Source organism: Malaclemys terrapin, chromosome 1 (assembly GCF_027887155.1).
Source record: "Malaclemys terrapin pileata isolate rMalTer1 chromosome 1, rMalTer1.hap1, whole genome shotgun sequence".
NCBI lineage: Eukaryota > Metazoa > Chordata > Testudines > Emydidae > Malaclemys > Malaclemys terrapin.
This window is the reverse complement of record NC_071505.1, coordinates 234,280,059-234,296,139: the sequence shown is the minus strand read 5'-3', so window position 1 is coordinate 234,296,139 and position 16,081 is coordinate 234,280,059. Positions and strand designations below refer to the sequence as shown.

Here is a 16,081-nt window from a genome sequence, read left to right as displayed (position 1 = left end):
GATAAGGCATTGGACTGGAAGGTGAGATCTGTGTTCTATTCTTGGCTTTGCCACTGACTTGCTGTATTTCTTTGGGCAAGGCTCTGGGCCTCAGTTTCCCCTCTCACCCTTTGTCGTTCTATTTAGATCGGGGGGTGGGGAAACTACAGCCTGCAGGCCACATCCGGCCTGCGGGACCGTCCTGTCCGGCTCCTGACTGGGCAGCTAGCCCCGCTCCCCTGCAGCTATGCCGCCCTGCAGATAGCGCTCTGGGCGGTGGGGCCGCGTGCTCATGCAGGGCAGCACAGCAGCATGTCTGGCTCTGGCGGGGAGGCGCAGCTCCAGACATGCTGCTCTGAGTGGCACGGTAAGGGGGCCGGGGGTTGGATATGGGGCAGTGGGTCCTGGGGGGCAGACAGGGAGCAGTTGGATGGGGCAGAGGTTCGGGGGGGTCAGGGGATGGGGAACCGGGGGGATTGGATAGGGGGTGGGATCCCGGGGGGCCTGTCAGGGGGCAGGGGATTGGATAGGGGTCGGGGCAGTCAGGGGACAGGAAGCAGGGGGGGTTGGATAGGGGGTGGGGTCCCCAGGGGTGGTTAGGGGCAGTCAGGGGACAAGGGGCAGGGGGTTCTGAGGGGGGCAGTCAGGGGGTGGAAAGTGGGAGGGGTCGGATAGGGGGTGGGAGCCAGGCTCTTTGGGGAGGCACAGCCTTCCTTACTCGACCTTCCATACAGTTTTGCACCCCGGTGTGGCCCTTGGGCCAAAAAGTTTGCCCACCCCTGATTTAGATTGCAAACCTCTGTGGACAGGGATTGTCTCGGTGTTTGTTTTGGCTGGCACAAAGGGGCTCCAGTCTCAGTTGTGGCCTTTATATGGGCTCTCTCCTTGGCAATGAACTCTACACAACCAGGGCAGCAGTTACTCCTGAGGGCATTCTGCGCAAAAAAATTAAAAATTCTGCACACAATATTTTAAAATTCTGCAAATTTTATTTGTCAAATAAATGTGGGGCTCCAACATGGCATTGGGGAGCACAGGCCACTGGCTGCACAGAGGTGGGATGTCACTGTTCAGCTCCCCCCCCCAGGACACAGACTTTGCGATGAGGCTGCACCCAACTCTGACACTGCACAAGGACAGAGCCTGCCCCAGAAACACCCCAGGGCCCTGCCCCTCTCTGTCAGGTGCACCAGGCATGAGCAGGCAGCAAGGCAGGCTCCAAGTGTGGAGGGGAGTGGCTTAGTGTGGGGGGGATCCGGGTGTGGGTTAAGAGTTCTGTGTGGGGCAATCTGGGTGCAGGCGGCTCAGTGGGGGATCTGGGTGCAACAGTAATAGGACTCTGCAGGGGGGTCCAGGTGAACGTGGTTGGGGCTCAGCGGGGGAGGGGATCCAGATGCTGGGGGGAGTTGGGCTTAGTGGAGTGGAGATCTAGGTGCAATTGGTTGGGATTCGGTAGGGTGTGGATCCAGGTGTGGGTGGCTTGGGGTGGTGCAGGAGGAGTGGGGCTCAGGGACGGTTCTGGGTGCAGGGAGGTGTGGCTCAGTGGGAGGGTCCGGGTCTGAGGGAGTCTGGATGCACAGTGGTTGGGTGGATGGGGGAGCAGCTCCCTAGTACAGGGATCCTTCCCCCAGCAGCTGAGGAGCGATGGGTGCAGGAAGTGGTGGGGAGGGGGGCGGAGAGTTTGTAGAGCTTCCTATAGCCAGGGGAGAAATCTGGGGGTGGGTCTGACACGGCCCCAGATGCCGGGCAGGGAAAGAGGAAGTCCCGTCCTCCCCATCCAGGACTAGCCAGGACTAGCATCTGAGCCCGGTGCAGGGTAAGACCACCAGCCGGGTTTTCCCCAGTCCCAACCTATGGCCCACAGTAATTTACCTCTCTGCTGGCTGCCCTGGGCACCCGAAACATACTGCTGGGGTGGGTCTCATGACCGCTTTTGTGGCTTCCCCTTGCTTCCCCATCAGAAAGTCATTTTTCTGCAGGGAAGTGAAGAAATCTGTGGGGGACTTAAATTCTGCACATGCACAGTGGTGCAAGATTCACCCAGGAGTACCTGGTGCTGCATAGTCTGGCCCTGAGTCTAACTGTAATATAAAGTAATAATTATGAGAATGTGCAAAGTTAGGCCCTGAATGTGTGGAAAAAAATCTAGAACATGGTAGGATTGATAGTTATCTGACATCTATTTTTATTGTGCAGGAAAACTGGGAAGTGCAAAGGTCTGAGCTTTCAAATGTATTATATAATCAATGGAATTTCATCTTATGTCAACATATTGAGTAAAGAGTGAAAAGAGTCCCAAGTTCATATACAACAGTACACCCACACGGCTTCTGTTTTCAGCAAATTAGGAATTAACTGGTATGTTATAAAGTTCTCTACTTCCAGATCAAATTCCAACATACTTGAAAAGCAGCAAGCATAACACCAGATTTGAAAAATAGCACAAAACATACCAGGTAACTATATGCTAATTTAATGTCTGTTTTGGGGATATTGTTGGAAATTTAATATAAGATCACCTTGAAGAGAAGTAACATGACATGGCAACATAGGTATAGTTTTGAGAAGGAAAAGCCATGCTTGACTAATTTACTTGCATTGTAAATCTGTGTGTAATAAGGTTCCAGAGCAGTATGTCTGTCAACATAGTACTAATGGTCACCTTTCAATTGTAACTGTGTGGAACGAAAACTATTTTAGGTCCTTAAAATGGTAGCTTCTCTAGCTGGGAGGCTTGCCAGGTGGGTATCTCTAAAGATCACTTTCGGGAGCTGTCTTGTTTCTATCCTAAGCTTAATAAATGTGTGTGTGTGTTTTTTTAACCAAATACAAATAAAGGAGACAGCATGAATCAGCTTCCCAAAGCATGTTGTTAAATGATGTAATCTTGTTTTTAGGCCGGGTCTATGCAGTTATTTTTAACCAATTTAACTCTTTTGGTTATAGGGTTGATTTTATTACCAGTATAGTTAAATCAGTACATCCCCTAATGAGGATGCTGTTCTACTGGTAAAGTTTTTTTAGCATAAATTTGTGGGAATACACTATACTGCCATAAGTGTGAATTGTGGGGCTAAACCATACTGTTTAAACAAGTATATACTAGGCAATTGCTCTGCTTTAACTACATCAGTTTCAAAAGGAGATAGCAACAGCAAAACTGTGTTAAGCCCAGTCCTTAATCATCTCCGTGTGACTCAATGGCTACTGTGGCCCAGGCACATATCTGGAGAAGGTTGATGTTGAATGCTGTTAGCCACGGTACTATGAAGTTTGTAACAGGTTTGAGGTAATCAGTCCCTGTCTGAATGTGAATGTGGTGGCAACACTGGCCCTACCATCCACAGAACAGCAGTGAGCTCTGGGCAGGCCACCAGCTAACGCGTGACAGATTCTTTGCTGGGCCATGGGGTGGGGAGGCCTGCTCACATGCATGATGGAGGGTGTGACTGGGAGTGATGGGGGAGGGCAGCTTGCTGCCCCATGAGTGATGGGGGAACTGGTTAAGTGGGTACAGTGCTGGGGTGCCTTGCTGTATGATGGAGGGGGGCTGGGTGCATGACCGGGTGATGGGGGTGGCCAGACTGATGGAGGGAGGGTGGGGCCAGGCAGAGCCTGAGGCAGGAACTTTGCTATTCTGTAGAACGATCTGACAGCAGGTGCGCCTACATGGCACCGAGACACCCGCAGCTGCCCTGTGCCAACCGACTCGGGCTCCTGGGGTTGTTTCATGGCTCAGAGTGCAGGCTGCAGCCTAAATCCCAATGTCTACACTGCAATGACCCAGCCCGCATGAGCAGGCCCGGGCCGACCCACCCGCACTGCTCCGAGGAGCGGCTTCCCTTGATGCAGACGGGGACCGGGGGCCGCATCTCGGCAGCAAACCCGCGCCTGGCGCTGGGGGGCGAGGCGAGGCGGGGGTCGTAGCTGGGCCAGCACCTGCCGCTGGACCACTGCTCAGGCGCGCGACCAGTCCCCCCTCGCCCCTCCCCTCTGCATGCCGAACGAGCGCATCCGCGTGACTCCTGCCCCCCGGGCAACGAGCGCGCGCTGGCTGGGGTGTTAGCTCACGTGACCCCCCTGCTTGGCTCTCCCACCACTGGCGGGACGAGAATCGCGGGACCGGCTCTGGATTGGCCGCAACGTGTGTGGGACACGGACGTCGCCCATCGGGCTGGGCTCCCGGAGCGGCGGGGCCGCCGGCCGGTAGGGGCGGGGCCGGCCCCTCTCTGGAGCCCAGCGCCGGAGGCTCGCGGGCTCAGAGTCCCAAACCAACGCTCGGGCCCCGCTGCCTCTGTGAGGGGCGCTGCGTGTGGGACTCTTCCCTACGGAGGGAGTCGGGGCGTCTTCGGCCGCGGGAAGCGCCCCCCCACGCGGCCCCTGAGTCCCGAGACGCCCCCGCTGAGAGAAACGTGCCGCCCTGTTTTGACCTCGGCAACTGAAATCTGCCGGCGCTGAGCAGGGGGCTGTGTGGTTGTTGCGTACCCAGAACTGGGCCCGAGATGGCGAACAGGGGGTTCGTCGCCCAGTGTGCTTGGCACCAATAAAGACACCGAGGGGAGAAAGCAAGCCAGGTTTATTTCAGAGCTCTGAACTGGCACTAGGAGACCAGCATGTCTCAAATCCAGTGCAACAAATACAAACAACTTTTACCTTTTATACTTCAAACTGTTTGCATACATCTCTTTGGCTGTTCCTCCTTCCCCCTCCCTTCCAGACAACTGTTACAATAAGCTCTTGTGAGAAAACTTTCTCAGTCTTTGCGACCTTGGATTAGATGCCTGCAAACTAACTACCCCTCCTTTTCCCCCGCTCCTTATCTCTATTATTTCTGCTAGTGTGAGTGAAACTGCAGCCATCTGCTAGAAACGCTGACCAATACATTTCTGCTTCAGCCTGCTTCAGAGCATGTAAGCAGTTAGCATAGAAGTAGGTGAGAGTTCCCAAGATGGAGTCACTGTGGTTCACAGACCCAGAGCAAAAAAGCTTCATCGGCACTTTTGGCCTTCCACTCTCCCGAGTTACCTGGTAGCTATGCCTAGTGGACCCCAACAATCCCTCCTTTGAGAACACTCAACAAACCTTTGTCAGAGTTTTCTCATACTCTAAAGACAGAATGCGATTAAGCTCCATGCAATCAGGATTATCAATGAGAGGGTAGAAGGGAACTTCTGGGGTATGGGAGGTACAAATCTTAGTATGAGCACTTTACAGCAAATGAGCAAAAGAACAAGAACAAAACATATCACCACACCTGTGAGCAAGATGCAAACAATGCTTCCCCCTATATCCCCTAGTTCTCCTAAACCAGGTATCCAACCCCAAAGGGAATCCAAAATAGTGGGTTCTCTTTCCTGGGCCTTCCACTGGTTAAAGGCCCGTTCAGCTGACAAGATGTGCTTGTTAATGTCCTGTGAAAACTCTGGGACATAGGTACAACACTCTTCTCCAATAAGGGCACAGACCCCGCCTCGTGAGGCTAACACATAATCTAGGGCCTGACGGTTCTGTAAAGCCAGCAGTCGAAGCTGGTACAGCTCAGAACTTATGCTTTTCTCTATGGCTAGGGTATCATTGGCAAAAACCAATGCTCAGGGTTCTCGCAGGGAGTGCGCTGTGGCTGTTCAGAGAGAACACCAGGCATTCCCAGTGACCCTTACTGTCTTTTGAATAACAGCTTAAGTCCCAAATCGTCATTAGCAGTCTTCTCTGCAGGCTGGACAGTCCACTGTTCAGGAGTGGGTACTGCTTTCAGTCGAGAATGATGAAACCAGTTCTTGTGTCCTTCGACCTTTGCCGTTGTGTGGGTGACAAGCAGGATGGTGTGGGGTCCCTTCCACTTCTCTTGGAGAGGCTCATCCTTCCAGGTCCGCACGAGAACGGAGTCACCAGGCTGCAGGGAGTGGACCGGAGTATCCAGCAGAAGAGGCTGTGAATCTTTGGTGTACCTGTGAAGAGAAGAAAGAACAGCAAACAGAGAGCACATCTACTGAGACAAGAAACCACACCCCACTTCCCATTCCCCTGCCAGAACTGGGGAACCATTCATAGGCCATGCTCTTCCAAACATAATCTCGAAGGGACTAAGCCCTATCCTACCCTTAGGGAGAGCACGAATGCGAAGTAACACAAGGGGCAAAGCATCAGGCCACTTAAGAGAGGCCTCCTGACAGACCTTTGAGAGGTGTCGCTTGAGTGTCTGATTTGTGCGTTCCACTACTCCACTGGCTTGTGGTTGCCAGGGTGTGTGGAGCTTCCAGGGGATTTGCAGAGCACTTGATATCTTTTGAACAATTTGAGATGTGAAGTGTGTTCCATTATCAGATTCCATCCACTGAGGAAGGCCGAAGCGAGGAAGGATTTCCTTGACAAACTTAAGAGCCACTGTCTTGGCAGTGTTGTTGCGACATGGGAAGGCCTCAGGCCATCCACTGAATCGATCCACTAAGACGAGAAGGTACCTGTACCCTTGGGTCCTGGGAAACTCAGTAAAGTCTATTTGCCACACTAATCCTGGGCCTGGGGTAGGTTCCAGGGTGGCTGGTGGCACTGCTACTCCTGGTCAAGGGTTATTCTTTTGGCAGATTAAACATTCAGCCTGTACCTGTGATGCTAGGGGTTTAAGTCCAGAGGTTAGAAAATATTTATTCATGAGCTGGGTAAGAGCCTCTCTGCCTGTGAGTGTGGTTTGATGCAGTTTCTGCAACACTGGACGAATCAAGCCCTTGGGCAGGAGGATTTTTCCCTCTGTGGAATAAAGCCATCCCTCCTTTTCCTGGAGACCGAGACTGTCAGCCAGGTTTCTGTCCTCTTGGGAGTACTGAGGGGCTGCAAGCTCACCCACTGATGGGATGAGGGCATGCATTTGGGCAGTCTCCTCAGTTGCTGATTTCAGGGTAGCAGTGCGCTTAGCTTCCCTGTCTGCTCTGGCATTACCCTTGGATACATCTTGATCTTCCCTTTGATGGGCTTTGCAATGCACCACTGCTACTGCTGAGGGGAGTTGTACTGCTTCAAAAAGCCGGAGAATTTGAGACCCATGCTTGACCGGAGAACCTTGGGCTGTTAGCATTCCCCTTTGCTTCCACAAACCAGCGTGAGCATGCAATACCCCAAAAGCATACTTGGAGTCAGTAAAGATATTAACCCGTTTGTCTTTTGCCAGCTCGAGTGCACGAGTTATGGCCACTAGTTCAGCAAGTTGGGCAGATGTCTCAGCAGGTAAACTCTCAGCTTCCACGGTGTCATAACTATAAAGGGAAGGGTAACAGCTGTCCTGTGTACAGTACTATAAAATCCCTCCTGGCCAGAGACTCCAAAATCCTTTTCCCTGTAAAGGGTTAAGAAGCTCAGGTAACCTGGCTGGCATCTGACCTAAAGGACCAATAAGGGGACAAGATACTTTCAAATCTTTGGGGGGGGGGGAGGCTTTTGTTTGTGTTCTTTGTTTGGGAGTGCATTCGCTCTCGGGACTGAGAGGGACCAGACATCAATCCAGGTTCTCCACATCTTTCTAAACAAGTCTCTCCTATTTCAAACTTGTAAGTAAATAGCCAGGCAAGGCATGTTAGTTTTCCTTTGTTTTCTCAACTTGTAAATGTACCTTTTACTAGAGTGTTTATCTTTGTTTGCTGTACTTTGAACCTAGGACTAGAGGGGAGTCCTCTAAGCTCTTTAAGTTTGATTACCCTGTAAGGTTAATTTCCATACTGATTTTACAGAGATGATTTTTACCTTTTTCTTTAATTAAAAGCCTTCTTTTTAAGAACCTGATTGATTTTTCCTTGTTTTAAGATCCAAGGGGTTTGGATCTTGATTCACCAGGAGTTGGTGGGAGGAAGGAGGGGAATGGTTAATTTCTCCTTGTTTTAAGATCCAAGGGGTTTGGATCTGTATTCACCAGGGAATTGGTGAAGGTTTCTCAAGGCTTCCCAGGGAGGGAATCCATTGGGAAATGGTGGCAGCGGGACCAGAGCTAAGCTGGTAGTTAAGCTTAGAAGTTTTCATGCAGGCCCCTACATTTGTACCCTAAAGTTCAAAGTGGGGATACAGCCTTGACACACGGTATCATGAAGAGACACAATAGCATAACCAGCCCTCCTTTGCCCATCCACAACAGTACTACTGCCATCCGTATACCATTCCAAGACAGCATTTGGGAGTGGCTGATCTTTTAGCTCTGGGCGGCTAGAATACTGAACATCTATGATTTCTAGACAGTCATGTTCCTGCTTTTCTGTCTCTGGTAGCAGGGTAGCTGGATTAAGGGAAGGACGGATCTGCAGGGTAACTTCAGGATTCTCTAACAGCTTCGCCTGGTACCGAGCAACCCGAGCCTGTGTGAGCCAAAGACCACCCTTAGTGTCCAGCAAGGCTCGGACCATATGGGGAACATACACTTGCACAGTTCCTCCCAGTGTCAGTTTTTCAGCTTCCCCAAGCACTAGAGCAGTAGCTGTGACCGCCTTCAAACAGGCTGGCCATCCCTTTGAAACTTGATCCAGTTGTTTAGAAAAGTATGCCACAGGACGTTTCCAGGCACCTAATAGCTGGGTAAGCATTCCCAAAGCTACCCCTTTTCGTTCATGCACATACAGTTGGAACGGCTTAGATATATCGGGCAAACCCGGGGCTGGAGCTTCCATTAGCTTCCTTTTCAAGATTTTAAATGCCCTGTCCGCTTCTGGGGACCAGTGAAAGGGGTCATGTTCCGCTCCCTTAACACATTCATACAGAGGTTTAGCCCACAGTCCAAACTCTGGAATCCATATTCTGCAAAAACCTGCCATGCCCAGGAATGCCCTAAGCCGTTTACGGTTGCTGGGGATGGGAACTTGGCAGATAGACAGCTCTCAAACGAAAGAAAGGAGGCTCTCTCCCTGCCTGATGTGAAATCCCAGATATTGAACCTCTGAAAGAGCAATTTGGGCTTTGCTTTGAGATACCCTGTATCCTCGCAGTCCAATAAAATTTAGGAGACTCACAGTAGCTCTGAGACAAGGGATTAGACCCACAGCAGCAATTAAGTCATCTACATATTGCAGCAGGAGGGCTCTGTCTGAATTATCCCACTCCTCCAAGTCTCTGACCAAAGCCTGTCCAAACAGAGTGGGGGAATTTTTAAATACTTGAGCCAATACTGTCCAACAAAGCTGCTTTTTAACCCTTCGTTTGTCTTCCCATTCAAAGGAGAATATCTCCTGAGACTGGATGTCAACTGGAATCGTGAAGAGAACATCTTTTAAATCTAGGACTGAGAAATGGGTATATTGCCCCCCCTATAGAGGCCAACAGTGTATACGGATTTGGAACCAGGGGGTGCAGAGTCTTAACCCGCTCATTAACTGCCCTGAGGTCCTGTACCAGCGATACGTGCCATTGGGCTTTTGTATGGGCAGAATAGGGGTGTTCCAAGCCGACTGGCATTCCTGTAGTACACCACACTCTAAGAACCGATCTATAGTCTCTTGTAGTCCCTCTCTGGCTTCCCTTTTAATAGGATACTGTTTGAGCCGCACTGGGCTTTTTCCTGGGAGGAGCTGAATATGCACAGGGGTTTGACGGTTTGCTTTCCCTGGGACCCCTGATGCCCAGACTAGAGGAAAAACCTGCTTTTCCCACTCACTCCACTCTGGGCTTGCATAGCTGAGGGTTCAACTGCAAGGGTCATTATCCAAGCATTCTCAGGGGGTAAGGTAGGGTTATATCATCTTGAGTGAAATGCAGGGTGGCACCTAAGCGACAAAGCAGATCCCACCCATCCTAATAGTGGTGTTGGACAATCAGGGAGGTAAACCAGCTTGTGTGATACAGTTCTGTTTCCCAAGGCACATTTCGCTGGGGCATATACTGGGCACTTGGTTCCTTTCCCTGTGGCACCCACCACAGTGAGGGAGCCTGCCACAGGCAACTGTAGGGGTTTGTTTACAGCGGTCCTTGCTGCTCCAGAGTCTATTAAAAAGTCTATATCCGCATCTCCCACCTGCACATTTACTCGGGGTTCCGGGGGTAGGATGGTCCGTCTCCCCTGACACCCCTAATCTCGATCCTCCACTGCCATCATAGGGGTACCTTCCCTTTCAGGGCATTCATTTTTCCAGTGTCCCTCCTTACGGCATATGGCACACTGGTTACGACCCAGGCGCCTGACCTGGGGGCCAGGGCGTCCACATCCACGGCCTCTCATTCCCCGACCCCTTCCACCTTTCTGTGGCATTTCATTGCCGCTGGCCTGCACCGCCGCTACCATCATTTTCACTTGCCTTTTTTCCTTCTCTCCCTCTCTAAGGCTATAAGCCCTGTTTGCAGTCTCCAAAATCTGAGCCATAGACATTCCCATTAAATCCTTCTTTTTCTGCAATTTCCTTTTAATATCAGGGGCCGCACGGCTGGTGAAGATACCCTTTATAATTGCCTCAGTTGCCTGATCATCTGGGTTTGCACTAGTAGTTTGCCTGATAGTATCCCGAATACGCTGCAGGAAAACCCCTGGACTTTCTTTCGAGTCCTGGATTAGTTCATAAGGCTTAGCCCAATTGTTATGCCTGACAGCTGAGTGTCGGAGACCATGCATAAGCAGTTCCTTATAGGAGTTAAGCAGCCTCAAATCCCCCTCCTCATTCGGATTCCACCGGGGTTCCCCTAGGGGGACAGCGACATCCGGCAACGGCTTGCCTTCTCTATCCTCATCATGCCTTTTCTGTGCCTCCTCCCTAGCTTTGGCTATGACCTGATTCCGCTCCACTTCAGACAACAGGGTTCTCATAAGTATATTACAATCATCCCAGTCAGGCTTATGGCTAGCTAGACATCCTTCAAAGATAGAAATGAACTTGCTTGGATTCGTTGAAAATTCTCCTGCCTCTGCCTTAAAAGCAGCCAGCTGGATTGGATTAAAAGGTACATGCGAATATACAGACACTATCTGCGTTGGCCGTTCCTGGACGGGCTACCACACTCTTCGTAATCAATGGATACAATCCCACGGGGGGAGGGTCTCTCTGGAGCCTGTGGGGGTGGAGGAGCCAAAGGGGACACCGATTCTGGCATTACAACAGTGGGAGGGTTCTGGGGTTTAGCAGCCGTTACTACCGAGCCTGTCGGAGTCAAATGGCACTTGAGCAAAATATCAGTCCTATTTCTTAACACCATGAACGTATACGCATAGAGATGTTCATTCCATTTACCTGTTCTCTGACAGAACAAAAGCAATTGAAGGATCGTGTTGTAATTAAGTGATCCTTCCGGTGGCCACCTTTCTTGGCGCTCTAGCTGGTACTGAGGCCAATCAACTGTACAGAACCTTTTCAATTTACTTTTAATCAACTGATCAGATCCAAACACTTTCCAGTTCACCAGAATGCATTCTAAGGGTGTACACTGTACCCTGCCGGCTGTACTCTGTCCCTGCCCCATACCGAGGGAGACTCTGGGCGTCCCCAGGTCAAAACAGGCAGACACTGGGCGTCCCCAGGTCAAGACAGATAAGTCCCCACTGGACTGTTCCTACCTTATCCAAGGGTCCGGTTCTGCACCGTCGCCCTCTCCACGGGACCGGTTCCCCACCGTCGCCCACAGCTGCTTCTCCGCTGTCTGTGTGCGTTGCACCGTTGTGCCCTCCGGGGTCGAGCAAACCACGTCTCTGCCGAGGCCCCCGATGAAGTCACCGGTGAGCGCTCTGGGCGTCAGTCGTCGTCATAATCCGTCGGCCACCAGGAGGGATCCGGGCAAGGCTAAATTTCAGCCTCGAGCCCCACTTTGGGCGCCAAAACTGTTGCCTGCCCAGAACTGGGCCCGAGATGGCAAACGGGGTTCGTCGCCCGGTGTGCTTGGCACCAATAAAGACACCGAGGGGAGAAAGCAAGCCAAGTTTATTTCAGAGCTCTGAAATGGCACTAGGAGACCAGCATGTCTCAAATCCAGTGCAACAAATACAAACAACTTTTATCTTTTATACTTCAAACTGTTTGCATACATCTCTTTGGCTGTTCCTCCTTCCCCCTCCCTTCCAGACAACTGTTACAATAAGCTCTTGTGAGAAAACTTTCTCAGTCTTTGCGACCTTGGATTAGATGCCTGCAAACTAACTACCCCTCCTTTTTCCCCGCTCCTTATCTCTATTATTTCTGCTAGTGTGAGTGAAACTGCAGCCATCTGCTAGAAACGCTGACCAATACATTTCTGCTTCAGCCTGCTTCAGAGCATGTAAGCAGTTAGCATAGAAGTAGGTGAGAGTTCCCAAGATGGAGTCACTGTGGTTCACAGATCCAGAGCAAAAGAGCTTCATCGGCACTTTTGGCCTTCCACTCTCCCGAGTTAGCTGGTAGCTATGCCTAGTGGACCCCAAGAGGGTGACCGGCCGGTGTACCGCTACACCGGCGCTTTTCGCTCAATGTTAGTGACTTGCTCCCAGAGGTTTGCTGGCGGGGGGCTGGGGGCTCGGCCCTCTGGTCGCTAACGAGCGCGGACAAGCTGAGCAGAACCCGTGTGACTTTACATGACAGCGGAGGCGCGAACCTGTGCTCCTGGGGCATCCTGCAGGAATCCATCCACGGGCCGCGTTTGAGACCTCTGGACTAGAGGATCACGATGGTCCCTTCTGGCCTTGGAATCTGAGTCTGTGGAAATTTGACCTGGGTTATCAGCTTTAGATTGACATGTTTTAGTGAAATGCTTTCCCTGGCATTGTACATGTTTTCTTCAGCTGTAAAATCAGTGGACGTTTCATGCTGATTTCCAGGAACTGGCTACGTCCGGCATCTGGCAGTATCTGTTTTGGGAGATTACTCTCCCATTATTGCTCAATCAGAGCAATGTATTGTTATTAGTTGGGTGGCTATAGGGCTGGGACACACAGACAAAAAAATAATTTAGTCTTCTCTGCCAAAAGACTTCTCAAATGGGCCCAAGTAAGAAGAGCTGTGCACCTTGCTAGAGTTGAAGGTAGAAGAAAAAACAACTAAATACAGCTGTCTCAGGAACGCCTGGGGGGTGTATGATTGAGGAGTGTGTCAACACACATTTCTCATAGCAATTTTTCTCCAAAAGTATTGGAGCAAATCTAATGGTGGATCCAAAAGATGAAAACTGAGAACTTTCTCAGGAAAGTGTAGCTAATGCAGTGTTGTTGAGAGCACTGCATCAGATTATGTGAGATAAAGGCGAGAGAGAGACAGGAGAGGCGCTTGGGACTTCGTTGACTCAGAATCATAGAATCATAGAATATCAGAGTTGGAAGGGACCTCAGGAGGTCATCTAGTCCAACCCCCTGCTCAAAGCAGGACCAATTCCCAGCTAAATCATCCCAGCCAGGGCTTTGTCAAGCCGGGCCTTAAAAACCTCCAAGGAAGGAGACTCCACCACCTCCCTAGGTAACGCATTCCAGTGTTTCACCACCCTCCTAGTGAAATAGTTTTTCCTGATATCCAACCTGGACCTCCCCCACTGCAACTTGAGACCATTGCTCCTTGTTCTGTCATCTGCCACCACTGAGAACAGCCGAGCTCCATCCTCTTTGGAACCCCCCTTCAGGTAGTTGAAGGCTGCTATCAAATCCCCCCTCATTCTTCTCTTCTGGAGACTAAACAATCCCAGTTCTCTCAGCCTCTCCTCATAAGTCATGTGCTCCAGACCCCTAATCATTTTTGTTGCCCTCCGCTGGACTCTTTCCAATTTTTCCACATCCTTCTTGTAGTGTGGGGACCAAAACTGGACACAGTATTCCAGATGAGGCCTCACCAATGTCTAATAAAGGGGAACGATCACGTTCCTCGATCTGCTGGCAATGCCCCTACTTATACAGCCCAAAATGCCGTTAGCCTTCTTGGCAACAAGAGCACACTGTTGACTCATATCCAGCTTCTCGTCCACTGTGACCCCTAGGTCCTTTTCAGCAGAACTGCTACCTAGCCATTCGGTCCCTAGTCTGTAGCAGTGCATGGGATTCTTCCGTCCTAAGTGCAGGACTCTGCACTTGTCCTTGTTGAACCTCATCAGGTTTTTTTCTGCCCAATCCTCTAATTTGTCTAGGTCCCTCTGTATCCGATCCCTACCCTCTAGTGTATCTACCACGCCTCCTAGTTTAGTGTCATCTGCAAACTTGCTGAGAGTGCAGTCCACACCATCCTCCAGATCATTAATAAAGATATTAAACAAAACCGGCCCCAGGACCGACCCTTGGGGCACTCCACTTGAAACCGGCTGCCAACTAGACATGGAGCCATTGATCACTACCCGTTGAGCCCGATGATCTAGCCAGCTTTCTATCCACCTTACAGTCCATTCATCCAGCCCATACTTCTTTAACTTGGTGGCAAGAATACTGTGGGAGACAGTATCAAAAGCTTTGCTAAAGTCAAGAAATAACACATCCACTGCTTTCCCCTCATCCACAGAGCCAGTTATCTCATCATAGAAGGCAATTAGGTTAGTCAGGCACGACTTCCCCTTCGTGAATCCATGCTGACTGTTCCTGATCACTTTCCTCTCCTCTAAATGTTTCATAATTGATTCCTTGAGGACCTGCTCCATGATTTTTCCAGGGACTGAGGTGAGGCTGACTGGCCTGTAGTTCCCCGGATCCTCCTTCTTCCCTTTTTTAAAGATGGGCACTACATTAGCCTTTTTCCAGTCATCTGGGACCTCCCCCGATCGCCATGAGTTTTCAAAAATAATGGCTAATGGCTCTGCAATCTCACCCGCCAACTCCTTTAGCACCCTCGGATGCAGCGCATCCGGCCCCATGGACTTGTGCACGTCCAGTTTTTCTAAATAGTCCCGAACCACTTCTTTCTCCACAGAGGGTTGGTCACCTTCTCCCCATGCTGTACTGCCCAGTGCAGCAATCTGGGAGCTGACCTTGTGCGTGAAGACAGAGGCAAAAAAATCATTGAGTACATTAGCTTTTTCCACATCCTCGGTCACTAGGTTGCCTCCCTCATTCAGTAAGGGGCCCACACTTTCCTTGATTTTCTTCTTGTTGCTAACATACCTGAAGAAACCCTTCTTGTTACTCTTAACATCTCTTGCTAACTGCAACTCCAAGTGTGATTTGGCCTTCCTGATTTCACTCCTGCACGCCTGAGCAATATTTTTATACTCCTCCCTGGTCATTTGTCCAATCTTCCACTCCTTATAAGCCTCTTTTTTGCGTTTAAGATCAGCAAGGATTTCACTGTTTAGCCAAGCTGGTCGCCTGCCATATTTACTATTCTTTCTACACATCGGGATGGTTTGTTCCTGCAACCTCAATAAGGATTCTTTAAAATACAGCCAGCTCTCCTGGACCCCTTTGCCCTTCATGTTATTCTCCCAGGGGATCCTGCCCATCTGTTCCCTGAGGGAGTCAAAGTCTGCTTTTCTGAAGTCCAGGGTCCGTATTCTGCTGCTCTCCTTTCTTCCTTGTGTCAGGATCCTGAACTCGACCATCTCATGGTCACTGCCTCCCAGGTTCCCATCCACTTTTGCTTCCCCTACTAGTTCTTCCCTGTTTGTGAGCAGCAGGTCAATTAAAAGGGAGATGTCCCTGGGTGAACTTTGAACTTCAGAGACAAACTAAGTCACAGAAAGCAAATGGGGTAACCTATCATTAATGTCAACATGATTTGACAGTGATTAGGTGTCGACTCCGTGGGTGCTCCGGGGCTGGAGCACTCACAGAAAAAAAATAGCGGGTGCTCAGAACCCATCTGCCACAGCTGTTGGGTGGTGCCCCTGATGAGCTAATTGGGGATGCCACCAAACAGCTGTTCGGCAGCCACCATCAAACAGCTGTTTGGAGGCTCAGGGAAGGGTTTCTGTGAAGGTGGAGAGCAGGGAGGGGCAGGTGGGTGGGGGCCTCAGGGAGGGGGTGGAGCAGGGGTGGAGCATCTCCAGTGAAAACTAGAAGCCAGTACTTATGAAGGTGCAAGAATTTATGTTAGCAGAAAATGGTTGCAGTTCTACTGAGTATGAATAATATTTTCTCATCTCATTTAAGATAATTGCAGTGGAGACGATCATAAACTATTTTCTAATTGGGAAGGAAGCTTTGAGGAAGGTAAGTGTTAAAGTTGTGGCCCAGCTCCTATAATTGTGTGCTGGTTTCAGATGCTTTTTCCTCCCC

The 16,081-nt window shown here is 50.5% G+C and overlaps 1 protein-coding gene across 4 annotated transcripts in view; it reads left to right on the top strand.

Annotated features, from left to right (window-relative positions):
• Nucleotides 1–2,317: 2,317 nt before the first annotated feature.
• LOC128826151 (inosine-uridine preferring nucleoside hydrolase-like) overlaps nucleotides 2,318–16,081 on the top strand; it is a 58,914-nt gene continuing 45,150 nt past the window's right edge. For 2 of the 4 annotated variants that reach the window (XR_008442807.1, XM_054009290.1), the window contains exons 1-2: nucleotides 2,318–2,435; nucleotides 15,956–16,015. The gene's annotated coding sequence lies outside the window, so the exon portion shown is untranslated. Of the gene's footprint in view, nucleotides 2,436–4,556; nucleotides 7,521–15,955; nucleotides 16,016–16,081 lie in introns of those variants that run through there. The other 2 variants (XM_054009298.1, XM_054009306.1) reach the window with 2 other exon arrangements.